Raw genomic sequence first — 6,527 nt, forward strand, 5'->3', positions numbered from 1 at the left:
TGTGGTCTCCTGCTCCCCTCTCTCCCCCTTGGGCCTCTTCACCAGTGTCTCGTCTCTCCAGCAGCATCTGGCTCCATCTTTGCTTCAGCCTTGGGTGCTGGGCCCTGGGGCTCACCTCTGCCCCCCAGAGGGCGGCGGTGGAAACCACAGCAGGTAGGCCCCCATCATCACCAAAAAGCTGCCTAGCTTTCCAAAGTTCTTCGAGGTGGAGCACCTAAGACAAAAAGCCCTTCTCTTGCTAATGTTGATATTGCTAGTAATATCTTTTACTAGGAGTTGGGCCATTTCCGTGAAGATTTAGGAGAAACAAGTGGAGGACGGAGTGGATTCCATCTGCCCCAGGACCTGAACCAGGCTGCTGGCTGTAGCTAATGGGCCAAAGCTGGAAAAGATTTTTCTCTAGGGTGTTGAGAACAACACATTTTGGGGGGTGTGTGTGTGTCCATGTGTGTGTGCTTAGTTATGTCAAATGACCTAATAGATAAATGCGTAATTTGGGGTGGAGTTAGCCACTAATTAAAGTGTAGGGGAAAATGTGAAGGACTTTGAAATGGGCCCCAAACATTATTGGGTCTACTGCCTAGTGCATCCAGTCAGGTTATCTGAGCTGTTTTACAAGTCTGTAAGTTGTAGAAAAACTGAGAGTAACGCAAATGATTTTTGTCCATAGAAATGCCAATTATATTTCTGGAAATGAGCCATGAATATCGACCGGTTTTGCTGATTTTGCATTTATTTGTAAATTTTTCTCAGCATTCCAGATGTCTGTATCCTTGTCTGCATTTTAGATTCTCTTTTGAACAGGTTGTGACTTTGTACTGGTTCTCTTATTAATTAATGACCTTAATAAAGCCTCTGACATGTGTTCAGTTTATAATTCTGTGAAAGGCATCACTGTGCCTTGTTTTAAAAATTATCTTTTGTTGTGTCCACAGAGAAGGGGGCCACGTGAGGACACAGTGAGCAGGCAGCCATCTGCAAGCCAAGCACAGAGGCTTCTAGAGAAACCAAGTCTACCGGCACTTTGACCTGTACTCCCAGCCGCCAGAGCAATGAGAAATACCTTTCTGTTATTTACGCTTCCCAGTGTGTGGGGTTTTGTGGCGGTAGTCCTAGCAGGCGAAGGCAATTTAGCTAATTTGTTTATCTGTCACCTGCCGATGGACATGTGATTGTTTCCAGTTTTTTGCAATTGTAATTAAAGCTGCTATTAACATTCATACACAAAAAATTATCTTTGGTCACATTTATTCAGCTAACATTTCTTAGTGTAAACCAGGCATTATGGTTAGACACCGAGGATAGAAAAACAGCATCCGTGCCCTTGAGAACAGCCTAGAAGGGGGGAAAATTGGGGCAGTGGGTAGAGATGAGCAGATGAGAAGACTCAGCAGAGATAAGGGGTCACTGGTGGGGTAGGAGAATGAGGTCGCGTGAGTTTTCCTGAAGGAGTGAGTGAAGTCCAGGGCTCGCTGGTCCTTCTGGGCAGGTGAAGGGCGGGCAGGGACAGTCTCTGGAGGATCAGCCTCACGCATGGGGGCAGAGAGCCATGCCTTCCTGGAGCTTCCATTCCAAGGATGCTAGAGGTGAGGGTGGACTAGCAGACGGAGTCAGATATATGTCGAACATACATATTGTAGGACGATTGTAGGTAACATTTCAAATTACAGAAGAGAGTAACATTTTTGGCTCCTCATATCTCCAGGCAATACCTAGGGGGAACAGATGCCGTGGTCTGAGAAGTCACTGATGAAATGACATGGTTGGATGTGTGTTAATAAACAAAACAAAACAAAGTTCTGATCGCAGAGGGACGATGGATTAGAAGCGAGGGGACTAGCACCACAGGGTGGGTTCTCCAGAAGGCACTGAGAGGGAGTTTGGGGTACACATGTCTGTCAGAGACCTACACCTGTGAAGTTAAGGGGAGATGCCAGGCTGCAGAGAAGGGCTGGTAAACCACTGTCCAATGCGGCACAGGACCCTGCAGTGAATATTGCCCCTCTGAGTTCTCATGTGTTGGGACCAGGTTGGCTGCACCTTTATATGCCCAGTATAAAGTACAGTCACCCCATGTGGATTTGTCTAGTCACTGGTTGTGGATTGTCCCAGGAGGGGGCACCTGTGCCCCACACCCGTGCCCCCAGACCTGTGAAGCAAGTCCTTCCTTGGACAGAGATCTGGGCGGCGCACTCTGTGTGCACCAGAGTCCACCATGTGTGCCCTGTGGCTCCCTTTCCCACACACGTTAAGACAGCAATTCCTCCAGGATTGTAGCCTTTCTTCCCAGGGGAAACTCAGAAGAGGGAGGTTAGCAGGACGAGCCAGTCCCCACTGATGTGGTTACTCTCCGGGTCACAACTGATACTCGTTCATTCTAGATGCCTCTCATTGTCAGTTATCAGCTCTCCTGGCTTCAGAGGCCAGTCTGATGACACAACCCAGACCCTACCCCCATGGGCCCTGAGCCCTGGTCACCATGTCCTGGGGCTGAGGTTCCTGTATCTCTCCACTTACACTCAGAATTGGGCAGGGGAGTGTCAAGGGTGCTCGGGTCACCTCTGTTAAAAAATAACTTTCTTTTCAGAAAAAAGACCAAAAAAATCATGACTCAAACAGACATAAAGATGAATGAGATATGTGTATCTATACAAAAGTTCAGGGAAGTCAAAAAAGCACAAACACATATGACATAAAGAGATGTTGGGATTAATTGCAGGTAGAGGCAAAATATTTTTCCACAGTTGGAAGAAAGTCAATTAAAATCACTACCAGACAAGACAGAACTTACCTATCATTACCTACAACTTACAAAGAGTTGCAAAATAGCTTGAAGATGAAACAGGACTAGACTGACAATCCTGAAGGGTTGGCTATAAATGACACATCGTGTTCATTGAAACCCAAACCTTTTTTCTACACCGGGCACCAAACATGTTCCCCCCTGCCCCTATTGTGTAGCCAAAGCCCTTCCTCGTCCTGCGGATCAGGGCCAGTTCCTCCGCCAAACAGTGACACCTCTTCTTGCCTGCTGGTGCCTGGGCAGAGGGAGCCTGAGGTGCCCTCGCTCATAATTCAGGGGGACCAGGACTTCCAGTCCTGCAGAGCTCAGAGTTAGGGGACAGAAGATAGAGAGTGGATTAATAAGGGTGAGGCTAAGAGGGGCTATTCCTGCTCCCACACCTCAGCACTCAGACCCCGTGCCCTTCCCGTGGGGGCATGGTACCATCCGTACACAGGTCTTTGGCTCAGTGCACGTGTGGAATTCTGGAGGATGACACCCCTGCTCATGGAGTTCTGCCTCCCGTAGCCACGTCTTCAGTAGCCAGTCCAGTGCTCCTTCAGGCTGGCAGCTTCTACGTGGTGAATTCCCTGGCTATGAGCTCACTCGCATGCCTCCCACGCTGTCAAGTTAGTCCTCTGGCCTGAGGTGATATGATAAGGAATCCCATGCCAGTGATCAGATACTCGATAAGCCTTCAGATGATGGTGCTGGTTGAGACCCTGTGGTGGAAAGGCAAGCCCATAACCTGAATATGTATCTGTTCCTCTGAGAGCAAAGAACAAACTTCTGGGCCTTCTAGTATGGAAAGGACATAATGTAGTCAACTTGCTACCAACTTGCCTCTTGAAGATGACCAGCCAATATGGTGCCATACTGGGGACTCAGTGTTGGTCTCAGTTGCAGGCAGGAGGACCTTGGTGGCAGCAGAAATCAAATCATCTTTGGTAAGAGAGAGTCCGTGCTAGTAGTTAAATAATAGCCGCTTTGTTCATGTCTGCATCATGCCAACGCTGGAGCGGCTGAGGACAGAGGCTGGCGGAGGCCAGAGAGCTGAGTCATCCGTCTGCTTGGCTGTCCAGTTCTTCATCAGTGGTGGATGCTCTCTAGGGGAATATTAACATGTGGTATTGAGACTTGACCACTTCATGGCCACTTCGATGAGCCCATCCACATACCTCTGCCCTAGACTCCTTATCCCTAAGCTTCCTGTCTTCCCTGATTAGCCAGCCAGGCCACTCGCCACTATGTATTCTAACCGTGGGTGACCTCTCTTTTCTATGCCAAGTGGCTGGCCAGCACACTACTCAAAGCTCTGACCATGGGGAGGATGCTCCCTCCTTGCTATCTTTCAAGGCCGCTCCTGTGTGGGGCGGCAGTGCAGCGGCTGTCCAGTTGCAGCTTGCACCCACACATGGAGCCAACCCACCCATGAAACAAGCTCAGCCTCTTCCCTCCTCTGTCAGTCGGTCTTCTAGGATTGCCCAGACCGCCAGCCGTAGGGGTGCCCTAAGGGAGGAGCGCTCGGGCAATCATGGTGGATGACAGGGGGTTCCGGATGACCTGCCCACCAGCCTGCTTGTGTCCTCCGTCCACCCTGTGCTCAATCCTGGAGGCACCACTTCCACCTGACAGTGGATTGTTGCTGGGCCAATCTACCCACTAGGTCTGATAGGAGCCAGAATCTGACGGGGTTGGTGACTCCTGGTTAGACATTCTTTCTCTACCAGGGACCACTAGCAGGTTAGAACTTGTTTTTCAAAGGCATATAATTCTTCACTGCAGGTGGCATGGTCTTGACCCAGAGCTTAGGGGTTTGCATTGTGACTCTCTCACTGGACCTTGCCACAGATTGTGCGTCGTCTCTTTCCCCATCACAGATCTCTCCAAGCCCCTTGGGTCTGCCCCATCATCTGGCCCAAGGAGCAGGACTGCTCACGTGGCATCCCACGCTGGCCACAGGGCCTTTGCTTTCACAGCACCTGGTACATGAGTCTGAGCGATATCGCTGGGTGTAGAACATGCTGACTTAAGGACCTGAAGAGGCTTACCAGGCATGCTTCCTTCTTCCTGGTGGGAAGTACAAGATGCAATAATTCATCTTTTACTTTGGAGAAGATGTCCTTGTTACTGGACTCCTGAACCCGATTAGTGGACTCCTGAAAACGTTACACACGTGCAGACTCCTGAACCTGCTCAGGGTTTAGGTTTAGCGTCAACCCTCTGAAATGTGAGTGTCTCCATTGTGTTAGCCACCTCTTTCTCATCTGACCCAGTCAATATAATGTCATTGAGGTAATGGATCAAGGTGACATTCTGTGGATGTCCAGTTGGCCCAGATCTCTTTGGACTTAATATAGCCTTAGAGCAAAACTGCTCATGTATGTTGTCATTTCCTCAGAAACGTGACCTGTTTCTGATCCTCTGTTTTGGTTGGAAGAGAAGAGGATGCCTTCACCAAATCCATGGCTGTGTACCATGTGTCTGAGGTGGTACTGAGTTGGTCTAATGAAGATGCCGCATTTGGCACTGTGCCCGCAACTGTAATTGTACTTGACTGAGCTGACGATGGTCCACAGTGACCCTTCCTAATCCATCCAGCTTCTCCAGGGACCAGCCTGGTAAGACGAACAAGGATGAAAAGGTTGGAGAGGGGGCGGAGAGGGCTAGAATGCGGCGGTAATCTTTATTCCTCTCTCCCCACTATATGCATTTACATTTATTTATTTATGCCGTGGGGGAGGGTTAATTTGAGAGATGCTGTGGGTCTCTGTAAACTGGACATTGGTCAGGAAGATGTCTATTATCTGGCCCCCATAGGACCCACTCTGTCACAGGGGCCATGATGAATCAGGTCTTTGGGCCTCAGTGACAACTCAGGTCCTACGTCCCACAGTCTTCACAATGTCTGGGAGTTCCCTTTTCCCTACTGCACAGGTGCCTGAGTAAATGGCCCCAGGTGCTTGGGGCAGAGATCCAGGGGAATCATTACTGTGACCCTTGCCACGAGATCGCAGTGCTTTTCCTCCTATGGACCCAGCCTCTTCTGTCAGTAGTTTCGGGTTTGAAAACTGACTCAGGTTCAAAACTTGGGCAGGAGAGTGTGACTTCTCCCCGGGAAATTGCCCTTCGCCTCCCGGGCGTCCGCCTTTGTTTTCCTGCTGGTATGAGCTGAGCAGTAGAAGCTGCGTGACTGCCCGTCTATTTTGTCCCTAGGGACAGTGTCCTAGTACCATTCTTGTGACTCTCTGTGGCTCTGCCCCTCTTGGCTGCCACTCCACCTGACACTGCCAGTCGTTACAGTGAGCACAACCTTCTGGCTTTGCACGGGTTTGTGCTGCCACCTGGCCTCTCCTGTTGCGGAGTCCTGTCGTCCCCTCTGCTGTCAGCCCACACAGATCTGTAGTGGTGTCTTCACAGAAGAGCGTCACCTCTGAACTTCCAGTGATGCTGGTGTACCTCTGACCAGTGCCTTCCTTATGACCTTGTCCACAGTATGTCCTCTTGGCCTTCCAGCCCAAGAGGGGTGCATGCAGTACCCCCACTTCCCTGAGCTTTTTAGCCCCTGCCTTCACTGTCTGCCCTGGCAATTCTAGGATTTTAACTTTGCTCAGCATGGGCTCTTCTCCCATGTTCCTACCAGCCATGCCAGTAGCAAGTTTGCACTGATTCCTGGTCTCCTTGCTAGGGAGTTAAATTCTGTATCTTGGAGAGCACCTCCAAGTCAAAAATTCTTCTCTATTCA

Source organism: Camelus ferus, chromosome 21 (genome assembly GCF_009834535.1).
Source record: "Camelus ferus isolate YT-003-E chromosome 21, BCGSAC_Cfer_1.0, whole genome shotgun sequence".
Classification (NCBI taxonomy): domain Eukaryota; kingdom Metazoa; phylum Chordata; class Mammalia; order Artiodactyla; family Camelidae; genus Camelus; species Camelus ferus.